Source organism: Balaenoptera physalus, assembly GCF_965194825.1.
Source record: "Balaenoptera physalus genome assembly, chromosome: 10".
In the NCBI taxonomy this organism is placed as follows: Eukaryota; Metazoa; Chordata; class Mammalia; order Artiodactyla; family Balaenopteridae; genus Balaenoptera; species Balaenoptera physalus.
This window is the reverse complement of record NC_138889.1, coordinates 95,673,722-95,688,853: the sequence shown is the minus strand read 5'-3', so window position 1 is coordinate 95,688,853 and position 15,132 is coordinate 95,673,722. Positions and strand designations below refer to the sequence as shown.

General features: G+C 34.7%; 1 long non-coding RNA gene across 3 annotated transcripts in view; it reads left to right on the top strand.

Annotated features, from left to right (window-relative positions):
- Positions 1 to 14,803, top strand: part of LOC309636891 — a 410,385-nt gene extending 395,582 nt beyond the window's left edge. For all 3 annotated transcript variants that reach the window (XR_014250277.1, XR_014250278.1, XR_014250279.1), the window contains one exon: positions 13,610 to 14,803. This is a non-coding gene — a long non-coding RNA (uncharacterized lncRNA). The remainder of the gene's footprint in view (positions 1 to 13,609) is intronic.
- Positions 14,804 to 15,132: the final 329 nt, after the last annotated feature.

Below are 15,132 nucleotides of genomic sequence, written 5' to 3'. Positions count from 1 at the left end.
CAATTCATTAAGTTTTATGTAAGTGGGTTTTCTTTTTCTAAGTTTACCCCCTTTTGGTGCTCGATGAACACGTTTTTTCTTTCTAAAGCCAGTTTTTTAAAATGCGTGGTGATAAATGCAGGATGCTAAAGTCTACCTCCATCTTGAGAACTTTTTGTAACTCGCCTCAGGAGGCCACTTTCTGAAACTGTGGAGCAAGTGTCAATTTGCAAACCACGTAGCTTCGCACGTCCTTCCTAGGGAGTCAGTGCTGAAACAGGGTTGAAGGCTCTTATGCATCCTCTACAAAGACAGTTAAAGAGTAGGCATTGAGATGACGGAAATGTGACTGAAGTAAACCATGAAAACGTGCTTTCAGTTCCTTCCATCTCTCTAGCTCAAGAGATTTGGACAGTTGAAAACATAACAATAATCTTTCTCAAAATATGATAATTCCTGCCAGCCTCTATTTTGTAGAAACTTAAGAGCATAAACAAGTGAAAACACAATACTCTGGGGACAACCAGAATCCAGACCATAGAAGAATTATTAAGAAACTCAGTTTTATTTTTTTCTGAGTACACACGGTTGCATGAATTGCCTGTATACAAAATATTTCGGATTCCAGATTAAACAGTGCTTGACAACTAAATAGAGAGGCTTCATTTATAATTAGGACTTTTTTTATATAGTAAATATCTCGAAAACACTAGGAAATTGTTTATCCTGTGAGCATAGTTCCCCTCCCCATTTTTTAAAACAATATTATTATAGAGTATGTTGTACTTAAAGTAGAAAAACAGTCAGACCACAACCAATTCAACCAAATACATTTAACATTTATAGCTTAATCTAAGTTCATATATTAACTTATGTATTTAATTGCATTAATTTATTAATTTATTTACTCTAAGCAATGGATGCTCTTGACAAAAGAAAAAAAGTACTCTATCCGGCACAGAGGCTCAGTCTAACTCCAACCTTAAAGCTAATCCTTCCTCTACACACATCTTATCACACATAAACTATAAATCACAAGTCACCATGATAAGCTGGAATGAAGAACAAGTACAAAATGACACAAAAGAATGAATAGGAAAGAGTTTCTATTTTATCCACTAAAACAATGGACTCCAAAGTGGAGTGAGCCAGCCTCACAGATGCTCAAGACAAGCCACTGGCATACTGGAGGAATATTGAGACCATCTATTTATGTTTATTTTTATCTTGTCTTAATTATTTTGTGTGCGTGGTTTCTAATGTATGCATTATAGTAATACAGAGATATATAACTTATAAGTAAATAATAGACATATTCTGAGAGTGCTTGTTCTTTTTATTTTTGACTTACAGTGTACACAGCATAAAAACTGTAGGCTACTTACCTTAGCATTGTCAAGCTACCGGATGACTTTAAGATGGCAAGGATATAGCCTGGTTTATATTTTAGTAAGATTACTTGGTGACAATGTGGAGGGTAAATGAAAGGGAGTGAAAACTGACAAGGGTGTAAGTGAAAGATGATGCATTTCTGAACTAAAGTAAGTGAAGTGGAAATGAAGAGTAGAAGACTGATTTGAAGTATATTAGGGAGGATGAATAAATAGAACGTAACATAATGTGAGACGTGAGGGAAAAGGATACCTAGAAAGATTCTACCTCCCAGATTGTAGGTTTGGTGATAGAATAAATGATACATCATTGACTGAGATCTTTAATACAAGAAAGGACTGGGGCTGATTTGAAATAAGGGGACGCATGAGCTCAGTTTATCATTTGAGTTGGATATGTGTGTAGGACATCTTTCTAGGTAGAGATGTTCAGGTAGCAGTTGAATATTTAAATCTTTTTCTGAAGAGGAACCAGACAGTGACCAGATTTATGAGTGTTTTTAAACATAGATGGTAGTAGAGTTTTTTTTATCTTTTAAGTGAGAAGGCCAGTTTTAGATTTCTTGGAAGTACTTAAAACCTTGTTCATGGATGGAATAAATAGTTGTTTCCATGGTATTGTTTCTTAGTGCTAGAAAATTCTTCCTGAAACAAATTATTTGCTGCATAGGCCTACATTTGCAGTCCCAAAGGTAAGAATCTTGGAGTACACACATTTAACAGAATGAACAAGACTGGCTTAACCATTAGGACGGCTGCAGAGATCAAAACAGGGTCAAATGTAATTGCAAGACTGCAACACAGGACTAAGGATAGGACAGAATTATGAAGGGTCTGAATTGAACTGGGGTCATGATAAAGATTTAGGGTGAGGAGAAACATGAGTTGTATCTAAACAATGAGAGAAAAGGGACAAGCCTTGAACTTAATCAAGTGTCCTGTTCCTCTCTTTACTGCACACATTTTGCAGATGGCCTGCTATGGCATGCATTTTGATTAATGTTGATGTAATAAAATTTGAAAGAATTGTAAATAGGAAAAAATAATACTATACAAAATGAAAAGCCAATTCATTCTTATCTTGAATCATGGGGTCAGGTCTCCTGGATCTTGTCCTTCTTATAAATAAAGGTTATAATAAGGGAGCACTATAGCAAACGCCAACAGCTTTAAAAATTTTTCAAACAATTAGTGTTCCAGGGCTAATGACTATTAATATATTTGCATAGTACCTTTTGGACCTTTGTGCATGTGTGTGTGTGTGTGTGTGTGTGTGTGTGTGTGTTTGTAGTGGTGAATTTATATGTGAATATTATGAGTTTGAATATACACATATCCTATTTTTCTTAAAAAAACTGGATTATACATACTTATACTAACGTGTAGGCTTCATTCAACATTCACCAATTTATTTCAGTATTTTTCTCATTTTTAAAGGCTATATAGATATATAAAAGCTATAGGGGTATTGTAGTTTACAAAAGTTGTGGCAGTTTATGTAACTCTCCAATTCTTTCACTATGATAAACAAAGTTTCAGTGATGCAAGGGAAAGGTTTAAAATTCTAATTCCTCAAGAAATGAAGCATATTATATGGAAAACACTTACTTATAACCATCAACATAAACACTTATAGTATGAAAGGACTACACATACTAGGATCATCTGTGGGAATACAGATTTATTTATTTATTTATTTATTTATTTATTTTTTTCATGTAATGTCTGAAACATTTATATTAACATATTTCCATACAAATAACCCAATGAAAGTTTAGTATTAGTTGTTTTGTTTGTTTGTTTGTTTATACTGCAGGTTCTTATTAGGCATCAATTTTATACACATCAGTGTATACATGTCAATCCCAATCGCCCAATTCAGCACACCACCATCCCCACCCCACCGCAGTTTTCCCCCCTTGGTGTCCATATGTCCATTCTCTACATCTGTGTCTCAACTTCTGCCCTGCAAACCGGCTCATCTGTACCATTTTTCTAGGTTCCACATACATGCATTAATATACGATATTTGTTTTTCTCTTTCTGACTTACTTCACTCTGTATGACAGTCTCTAGATCCATCCACTTCTCAACAAATGACTCAATTTCGTTCCTTTTTATGGCTGAGTAATATTCCATTGTATATACGTACCACTTCTTCTTTATCCATTCGTCTGTTGATGGGCATTTAGGTTGCTTCCATGACCTGGCTATTGTAAATAGTGCTGCAATGAACATTCGGGTGCATGTGTCTTTTTGAATTACGGTTTTCTCTGGGTATATGCCCAGTAGTGGGATTGCTGGGTCATATGGTAATTGTATTTTTAGTTTTTTAAGGAACCTCCATATTGTTCTCCATAGTGGCTGTATCAATTTACATTCCCACCAACAGTGCAAGAGGGTTCCCTTTTCTCCACACCCTCTCCAGCATTTGTTGTTTGTAGATTTTCTGATGATGCCCATTCTAACAGGAGTGAGGTGATACCTCATTGTAGTTTTGATTTGCCTTTCTCTAATAATTAGTGATGTTGAGCAGCTTTTCATGTGCTTCTTGGCCGTCTGTATGTCTTCTTTGGAGAAATGTCTATTTAGGTCTTCTGCCCATTTTTGGATTGGGGTGTTTGTTTCTTTAATATTGAGCTGCATGAGCTGTTTATATATTTTGGCGATTAATCCTTTGTCCGTTGATTCGTTTGCAAATATTTTCTCCCATTCTGAGGGTTGTCTTTTCGTCTTGTTTATGGTTTCCTTTGCTGTGCAAAAGCTTTGAAGTTTCATTAGGTCCCATTTGTTTATTTTTGTTTTTATTTCCATTACTCTAGGAGGTGGATCAAAAAAGATCTTGCTGTGATTTATGTCAAAGAGTGTTCTTCCTATGTTTTCCTCTAAGAGTTTTATAGTGTCCAGTCTTAAATTTAGGTCCCTAATCCATTTTGAGTTTATTTTTGTGTATGGTGTTAGGGAGTATTCTAATTTCATTCTTTTACATGTAGCTGTCCAGTTTTCCCAGCACCACTTATTGAAGAGACTGTCTTTTCTCCATTGTATATCTTTGCCTCCTTTGTCATAGATTAGTTGACCATAGGTGCGTGGGTTAATCTCTGGGCTTTCTATCTTGTTCCATTGATCTATGTTTCTGTTTTTGTGCCAGTACCATATTGTCTTGATTACTGTAGCTTTGTAGTATAGTCTGAAGTCAGGGAGTCTGATTCCTCCAGCTCCATTTTTTTGCCTCAAGACTGCTTTGGCTATTCGGGGTCTTTTGTGTCTCCATACAAATTTTAAGATGATTTGTTCTAGTTCCATAAAAAATGCCATTGGTAATTTGATAGGGATTGCATTGAATCTGTAGATTGCTTTGGGTAGTATACTCATTTTCACAATGTTGATTCTTCCAGTCCAAGAACATGGTATATCTCTCCATCTGTTGGTATCATCTTTAATTTCTTTCATCAGTGTCTTATAGTTTTCTGCATACAGGTCTTTTGTCTCCCTAGGTAGGTTTATTCCTAGGTATTTTATTCTTTTTCTTGCAATGGTAAATGGGAGTGTTTCCATAATTTCTCTTTCAGATTTTTCATCATTAGTGTATAGGAATGCAAGAGATTTCTGTGCATTCATTTTGTATCCTGCAACTTTACCGTATTCATTAATTAGCTCTAGCAGTTTTCTGGTGGCAGTTTTAGGATTCTCTTTGTATAGTATCATGTCATCCGCAAACAGTGACAGTTTTACTTCTTCTTTTCCAATTTGTATTCCTTTTATTTCTTTTTCTTCTCTGATTGCCGTGGCTAAGACTTCCAGAACTATGTTGAATAATAGTGGTGAGAGTGGACATCCTTGTCTCGTTTCTGATCTTAGAGGAAATGCTTTCAGTTTTTCACCATTGAGAATGATGTTTGCTGTGGGTTTGTCATATATGGCCTTTATTATGTTGAGGTAGGTTCCCTCTATGCCCACTTTCTGGAGAGTTTTTATCAGAAATGGGTGTTGAATTTTGTCAAAAGCTTTTTCTGCATCTATTGAGATGATCATATGGTTTTTATTCTTCAATTTGTTAATATGGTGTATCACATTGATTGATTTGCGTATATTGAAGAATCCTTGCATCCCTGGGATAAATCCCACTTGATCGTGGTGTATGATCCTTTTAATGTGTTGTTGGATTCTGTTTGCTAGTATTTTGTTGAGGATTTTTGCATCTATATTCATCAGTGATATTGGTCTGTAATTTTCTTTTTTTGTGGTGTCTTTGTCTGGTTTTGGTATCAGGGTGATGGTGGCCTCATAGAATGAGTTTGGGAGTGTTCCTTCCTCTGCAATTTTTTGGAAGAGTTTGAGAAGGATAGGTGTTAGCTCTTCTCTAAATGTTTGATAGAATTCACCTGTGAAGCCATCTGGTCCTGGACTTTTGTTTGTTGGAAGATTTTTAATCACAGTTTCAATTTCATTACTTGTGATTGGTCTGTTCATATTTTCTGTTTCTTCCTGGTTCAGTCTTGGAAGGTTATACCTTTCTAAAAATTTGTCCATTTCTTCCACGTTGTCCATTTTATTGGCATAAAGTTGCTTGTAGTAAATAGACTGACACCAAGCATTGTACATGGATGACCACAACAAAAGCAACAATGATTGCAATTACGAAACATGAAACACACTCATACTATGTCATAATATTGACATTCAGTCCAGTCTATTTATCTCTTGTAAAAATAAAATACAGTGTGTGTGTGTGGAAAAAAAAAAAAAAAAAGTTGCTTGTAGTAGTCTCTTAGGATGCTTTGTATTTCTGCGGAGTCTGTTGTAACTTCTCCTTTTTCATTTCTGATTTTATTGATTTTAGTCCTCTCCCTCTTTTTCTTGATGAGTCTGGCTAATGGCTTATCAATTTTGTTTATCTTCTCAAAGAACCAACTTCTAGTTTTATTGATCTTTGCTATTGTTTTCTTTGTTTCTATTTCATTTATTTCTGCTCTCATCTTTATGATTTCTTTCCTTCTACTAACTTTGGGTTTTGTTTGTTCTTCTTTCTCTAGTTTCTTTAGGTGTAAGGTTAGATTGTTTACTTGAGATTTTTCTTGTTTCTTGAGGTAGGCTTGTATAGCTATAAACTTCCCTCTTAGAACTGCTTTCGCTGCATCCCGTAGGTTTTGGGTCGTCGTGTTTTCATTGTCATTTGTCTCTAGGTATTTTTTTATTTCCTCTTTGATTTCTTCAGTGATCTCTTGGTTATTTAGTAACATATTATTTAGCCTCCATGTGTTTGTCTTTTTTACGTTTTTTTCCCTGTAATTCATTTCTAATCTCATAGCGTTGTGGTCAGAAAAGATGCTTGATATGATTTCAATTTTCTTAAATTTACTGAGGCTTGATTTGTGACCCAAGATGTGATCTATCCTGGAGAATGTTCCATGCGCACTTGAGAAGAACCTGTAATCTGCTGTTTTTGGATGGAATGTCCTATATATATCAATTAAACCTATCTGGTCTATTGTGTCATTTACAGCTTCTGTTTCCTTATTTATTTTCATTTTGGATGATCTGTCCATTGGTGTAAGTGAGGTGTTAAAGTCCCCCACTATGACTGTGTTACTGTCAATTTCCTCTTTTATAGCTGTTAGCAGTTGCCTTATGTATTGAGGTGCTCCTATGTTGGGTGCATATATATTTATAATTGTTTTATCTTCTTCTTGGATTGATCCCCTGATCATTATGTAGTGTCCTTCATTGTGTCTTGTAACATTCTTTCTTTTAAAGTCTATTTTATCTGATATGAGTATAGCTACTCCAGCTTTCTTTTGATTTCCATTTGCATGGAATATCTTTTTCCATCCCCTCACTTTCAGTCTGTATGTGTCCCTAGGTCTAAAGTGGGTCTCTTGTAGACAGCATATATATGGTCTTGTTTTTGTATCCATTCAGCCAGTCTATGTCTTTTGGTTGGGGCATTTAATCCATTCACGTTTAAGGTAATTATCGATATGTATGTTCCTATGACCATTTTCTTAATTGTTTTGGGTTTGTTTTTGTAGGTCCTTTTCTTCTCTTGTGTTTCCCACTTAGAGAAGTTCCTTTAGCATTTGTTGTAGAGCTGGTTTGGTGGTGCTGAATTCTCTTAGCCTTTGCTTGTCTGTAAAGCTTTTGATTTCTCCATCAAATCTAAATGAGATCCTTGCCGGGTAGAGTAATCTTGGTTGTAGGTTCTTCCCTTTCATCACTTTAAGTATATCATGCCACTCCCTTCTGGCTTGTAGAGTTTCTGCTGAGAAATCAGCTGTTAACCTTATGGGAGTTCCCTTGTATGTTATTTGTTGTTTTTCCCTTGCTGCTTTCAATAATTTTTCTTTGTCTTTAATTTTTGCCACTTTGATTACTATGTGTCTCGGCGTGTTTCTCCTTGGGTTTATCCTGTATGGGACTCTCTGCGCTTCCTGGACTTGGGTGGCTATTTCCTTTCCCATGTTAGGGAAGTTTTCGACTATAATCTCTTCAAATATTTTCTCTGGCCCTTTCTCTCTCTCTTCTCCTTCTGGGACCCCTATAATGCGAATGTTGTTGTGTTTAATATTGTCCCAGAGGTCTCTTAGGCTGTCTTCATTTCTTTTCATTGTTTTTTCTTTAGTCTGTTCCGCAGCAGTGAATTCCACCATTCTGTCTTCCAGGTCACTTATCCATTCTTCTGCCTCAGTTATTCTGCTATTGATTCCTTCTAGTGTAGTTTTCATTTCAGTTATTGTATTGGTCATCTCTGTTTGTTTGTTCTTTAATTCTTCTAGGTCTTTGTTAATCATTTCTTGCATCTTCTCAATCTTTGCCTCCATTCTTATTCCGAGGTCCTGGATCATCTTCACTATCATTATTCTGAATTCTTTGTCTGGAAGTTTGCCTATCTCCACTTCATTTAGTTGTTTTTCTGGGGTTTTTTCTTGTTCCTTCATCTGATATATAGCCCTCTGCCTTTTCATCTTGTCTATCTTTCTGTAACTGTGGGTTTTGGTCCACAGGCTGCAGGATTGTAGTTTTTCTTGATTCTGCTGTCTGTCCTCTGGTGGTTGAGGCTATCTAAGGGAATACAGATTTATGACTGCCACCTCCCATTCACGCTGGGACAGACAGAATTACCTGAACAATTTAAAATTTATACATGTGTGCATATATATAGATGAATGCATATATACGTTAAATGTATATGTATATGTGAGAGTGTGTCTGTGTGTCTATGTACCAGTAACTAGATTTGCATGAGTCAAAGGCATAGATGCATGTGTGATGGGATTACTAAGACTTATCTCCCCAGAACGATGAGTTGGGTGTAAGATACAGTAAAGTTGTGTAAACAACAACTAAACTCAATAAACGTTAAGTTTGGAAAACATTTTTCAGATACTTTTTTTGTTGCCATTGACAACTCAACAAACTATCTTAAACTATAAATATAAACTTTAGAGATGGCATTCAGTGACAGCTAAATTCTGATGTTCAGGTAATGTTATCAGCCTTTGACTTTCTCTCATTTTTCTTCTCAGGGAGACTTTCCTTTTGTGGTATGTAAGGCCTGGCACATAATAGGTGCTTTGCAAATATTCTTTGAAAGAGTAATGGTGAGCTACAACCTACTAAAAAATAAGGAAGATGATTCTTTTTGCCAACAGTTCTAGCAAAAGTCCCATAATTAAGCCCCATTGACCCAGTGTGGGTCACTTGTTTCTTGTTGCACCAACTTTGTGGTCAAGGGTATAAAATGCACAGATGGTCCAGTTACAAGTCCCTGAGCTATGACATAAAAGGATACAACTTGATGGAACAAATTTGTATGGTTAAGCACAGATTTTTGTGCCTGATAGGTATTTGAAAGATCTGAAAACATATACAATACCTTCTCTGTCTTAAATGAATTCACCACCTGGTAAAGAAATTACCAATTCAAATATGGACTGTTAAATTTGATATTATCTACTCCCTTACTTCTGGGATTTCAAGAACCTTCAAGTTAGTACACATATAATTTGCAAATGAAACTCTATAACTCTCTTTCAAAATACTGTGTTCAATTATTATTATTAAACATAAAATATTTAGTACTCAATAATACAAAAGTGCTTTTTATACAAACTTTATATGTTTTCTAGATTAATCATAACTACATTTCTATAAATAAACTTCTCCAAAGGAAATTATACTAAAAGTCTAATATTGTTTTTTGTGTCCAGAAGAAAATACACATTTTAAAAAGTCTCCTCTTAGTAGGATATAAAAATTACTGCAATGAGATATTTGAGTCAAAGCTGTGATCATGCACAGAGAGCCACATTATAGTTTATTCTTCATGGTGAAGCCATATGTTCTGACTTTACTAAGAGTTACAAGTTATAACTCTCATTCTTGAGGCCAAATGCATGCAGTTATTTGGAAAGCCAAGTGGAACTTGGTTGCTTATCCTATCAACTTTTCCATCAGCTAAGGTCTTGGCTTAGGATGTTTTAGCAATAATGCATGAAAAATGTATCAAGAATGTAGCATGGTTCGTCACCAACTGGAAAGAATTGACAGAAATGATGTTTCTTCTCTCATTAGAGCTTTTGTACTGAAAAGATTAAAGCTTATAAGTTGACCCATATGAAACTGTCCTTTTTTATATCAACCGTCAAATATTAACATATGATTCTATCTAATACGTAGGCAAATACCAAGTACGTGAATAGTGAGGACACAATAAAAATAGTTTTAACTTTTTTCCCCTTTGTTGTTTATATGCCCATGCAGCTTAGCCAATCTTGTCTGGTAGTGTTAGGTAAACTTTAGCTCAAGCACAGTTGAAGTATCACAAAATATTTAATTTGTGTGGCCCAAATTAATGAGGTTGAGGTTCTGCTCTACTGCCTTGTTAAATTCACACACATTAACTTCTTGTGGGAGGGGAGCCTCGTGCAAGGACTTCTCCATCTCCACCCAGTTACTACAAATTCAAATAACATTGACTTTAGCAGCTCATCAGGGGAAATTGACATAATTAAGCACCCTTCAAAGAAAAATAGACTCTGATGCCTCTAATGTTATTAAATATTTACTGTGCACATCACTGCAGTAAATTCTCTGATGGAAAGTGATTCTACCAAAGTAGATCAAATGAGAACATCACATCACCTTGTAGCAAGTGTATCCAGCTCTATAACTTATTAAACAATATATATCTATATGAATAAAATATAAATGCGGTAGCTGCATAGTGTGGAGGCTGAAGAGTCCATGAAAGTATGTCTGGAATATGTTTCCCAATACTTCCAATTCTCAGCCCAGACATAAAGCTTGCAATGCTTATTTCTACAGGCAGGGATTCCCTTATATTGAATGTTCACCCCCCCACACACACTGCAATTAGAATTAAGGAAAAAATAATAATAATTGTTATAGTATGTAGTACAGTTTCTTGTACAAAAAATTAAATCAAAGGAATCAAAAATGGTTACGGAATTAGAAAAACAACCCAAATTATGTCAGGTCCAAAACTGGTCTTTTCTGATATGAAACTTGAAGTAGCAAAGGAGTAAAAAATACCTGGCTGATATCTGTTAATATCTTATGTTCTCACTGTCCAGAAAGACTGAGGGAACCAGAATGGCAAAGCTATCTTTTGTTGAAATACCGTTACATCTTAACTTTTGAGTGTCTCCAGATTCCAGATGGGAGAACAGAGGTGCCAGACATTTTTCGAAATAACTTGATTTAAAAAATAATAATTTGAAAAACCTAAGACATTTGGTAAAGACTAAGAAGAGAGCGTGTAGTCAGCTAATTTGAACTCCTCCAAACCCTATATTCCAATTACTCAGCTGGGTAAATACTACCCCAACCGTTCTCAAAGAGAACCTACCTAGTTATGAAGTTAACTAGTCATTGGCATGGTAATTCAAAAAGAATTTCTTCAGATCACCAGAAAATACAAATATATGTGGAAAGGAAATTGAAATATGAATATTGACCAGATATCTATCAGATACTATCATAGTGTTTTGCATGACATATTTTTTAATCATCAGGAGGAATTTGAAGTAAGTAATATTATCATCACTTTTTAAATGAGGAAGTTGAGGCTTATACAGGGAGAAAATTTCAGGCCTCAAATTCAAATCTGGATTTCAATCAAGGATCCATGTTCTATTCCTTACATGATGTTGCATCTCTAAAAATAAATTGAGACAATACAAGATTAAGTGCCAAAATAAATAATATATTTTAGATTTCAGATAGGAAGATATAAAAATAAAAAATAATAAGCTGCAGTTTGCAGGATCTTTTTCCAAGAGATCTCTTACTAGGACATCATATCTTCTTGTCTGTCCTATCAGCTCCATCACTGGAAGCAAGTAGAGTTAAAGGTAAAAATAAGAGTCAGTAAAGTTTAGAGACGCTGTTTTTTGTTTGCTTGTTGTTTTTTGGTTTTGTTTTGTTTTTTAGTCTTAGAATTCTAATCTCAAAAAAGACTGGGCATTTCCTACTGATTACACGAAGATTGGCTCCACTGTATTTTTCTCAATGTAATCATGATCTGACCACTTCTATAAATTTCATTTTCCTTAAATGTTGTAGGAATTTTTCCAATGTTACTATAAATTTTTTGTAAGCATAGTAATCCAGGGTTCATTAACGTTTAATTCTAAATCACCCTAAAAGTCAGGTGCTTTTTTTGCCCCAAATAGTTAATGCTTTGATCAATATATTTTTGCAAAATTATGTGTCCACATTTCTTAGATTGCCATAACATTTCTTCCCAGAAGGGAGCTAGTTAAACAAAAGGCTATGAGATTAAAAAAAAAATCAGCCTTTCATTCTGAAAATTTTCAAATATGTATAAGATTAAAGAGAATAGTCTATAAACCTTCATCAACCTCTCATTTATATACCAAAGTTATCAATAATTTGTCCCCTTAGTTTTGATATATTTCTCTCCTCACTCTTTTTTGTTATTTTTTATCAATTTTGCAGAGCATTTTCTTCAAAATATTATTTTTCACTACTAAATTTTTCAGTATGCATTTCTTTAAAAAAAATAATATGAACACTTTACATAATGCCTAAATCATTATTGCCCCTAAAAATTAACACCTAAATTCTAAAAATTAACAATAGTTGCTTTCTGTCATCAAGTACTCAGCCCATATTCAAACTAAAAAAAAAAAAAATAGTCCCGTTATCCAGCTGGTCAGTTGGAATCAGAATCCACCAAGTTTCACTCACTGCATTTGGTTGTCCTCTATTGTGTTTCTTAAATCTCTTTTAATTTATGTGTCCACATTTCAATCTTATTTTCCTGTGTCATTAACTGGTTTCAGGAAACAAGTCAGTTTCTCAGTAGAACTTACACATTCAGGATTCATTTGATTACTTTTTCATGGTATAATTCAGCTTATCTCTATATCTTTTGTTCTTCTTGTAAAGTCTAAAGTCTAGGCAAGACTACTTTCTAGGTGCTGTTTTGTCTTTCATATTACATCTCATTAGGATCACACAGCATCCTGCTTTTATGGTAAGATGATTGATTTCCCAGTGTCAGCCTGGCTCCTCTATTGTAAAGTTGCATGTTTCCTTATATGATCAGCAAGTCATTCATGGAGTAATCTTTTATTTTCTGGAATAAGTTCTCTGTTTACTTTCCCTCTGGAGGCTTTAGCAGTCATTGATGGACATTGCTTACTTCAATTATTTCATTAAGGATTGCAAAATGAAAATAAAAGCTATTTTATTCATGTTACTTAATTGCTTTCCTGAAAGATTTTCATCAAATTACTCATATATCAATATATAATTATATCTTTATCAACATGCCTTTGCCACAATGAGTATTGTTTTAGGAAAAATATGTTTACTTAGACAAAAATATATATTTTTTGTTGTATGAAATTTTACACATGGTTCCAGTATGTTTTTTCTATCTCTATTTTCTATTATCACATCATATCAAATTCAATAAATTTAAACTGGGGTTATAGACAAAACTTATGAGAGAATTTTATTTTTACATTATATATCTGAAATCCCAACTTTTCTTCCCTCAAAACTCTGTAGAAAAGTATTTTTAAGTAATGTGTTTCTTGGAAAAGCAAGTGTTAAGATAAAATAATGTATTTTATGATTAGATAAGGTAGAATTGTTATTTGTTTGCTTTCGTTCTAGTCAAGGGTCAGCAAACTTTTTTCTTAACGGGCCAAATATTAAATAATTTTTCATATTCTATCTTTTAGAAACAAATCACAGTCCTGCCCATAATGAAGAGGAGGTGATTATAAAAGGGTGTGAATAACAGGGATTTGGAATCATGGGGACCGCCACCTAGGTTCTGATGTGTCTGACCTTTAGACTTAATTGTAAGTACATGAATTTATTAGACTTTTGTGAGACTATCTCTTTAGTCTTTTTTTTTCTCCTGAGACATTTTGCCCAAATGAAAGAATTTTCTGGGGCCCACCTTCATCTCTTTAGAAAATTTAACCAAGTGCTTTACGGGTAGGCTATTGATTTGGTCTTTACCCTGAGGCTGTGACTTATTGTTACTCCATTTTTCCAGCTGTAACTTTTATTTATTGGTGATGAGAAATTGTTGCATCGTTCTACCCCTCAAGTGCAAGAATTTCTGTATTACCTCTCTTACCAATAATACTTATTTGCAAATCTGCCAGTTCTTTTCTGAGTCGTCTCCATCTTAGCACCGTGTCAAGTTCACTCAATAACAATTAAGGCAAACTGGTAAAATTCAGTTTTGCTATTCCTTTGCCTAAAGCCATAAGATATGATATTTGTCTTCCAAATTATCTCAAACAATAGTAATATCAATATTTTGCCACTGAGTAACACTCTTAGTTGGAAAGAGAAAGGAAATGCAGGCCACCAGAAGTAATTTTTCCAATCTCCATGAGCAGTTCTCTCACTGGTCTATTCCTAACCCTGAAGCCAATGTCACATGTTTTGGGTGTTATTTTTTTTGACAGTCCCCCATATCTAGGTACAAACTTCTACTTAGTCACTTTTGCATAAATGACCTCTAAATCTCAGGAGCTTAAAAGAAGAAAAATATGTAATCCTCATATTATAATATGTCAATGGAGGGTCAGTGCTGAATTGGCTCCTACTCAACTCTTGACTTTTCCTCTTCTGAAAGAATATCATCCTCCACATTGTTGCTGCTTCTTTGGCAAGAACTTAATACAAAGCTGTAGCTGAACGGTCATCAACTTGCAGCTGGCATGTAACATGTGTGAGAAGTAAATCTTTTGTTATAAACCACTGGGATTTTGTGGCCATTTGTTACTATAGCAAAGCTTACAAATATGTGGTCTCTTAATAGATGGACATAGTGAGAAAAAAGGCTATGGGAATGGTAGTCTGGGATGAATGGCAGAAAAGCTATTCAGAAGTTAGTTTCCATGCAGTAAAAAACAAACATATATGGGTTTATGTGTGTTTGCATGTATATATGCATATATGTATATGTGTGTGTATAGATAGAAAGATGGATGGATGGAAGAAAGGAAGGAAAGAAGGAAGGAAGGAAGGGAGAGAGAGAAGGAGGAAAGGAGAGAGGGAGGAAGGAAGGGAAAGAAAAGGAAAGAAAAGAAAAGAAAGGAGAAAGCCAAAAAAGAAGAATATTTTTAGGGAAGCCCTCTTCCCCCAAGGCTTAAGGAGCCGAATGGTGGGGGGATGTTGGTGAATCAAATTCTTTTTTTTTTTTTTCAGTTTCTTTTGACCATTCTGGGCTATTCTAGCTCAG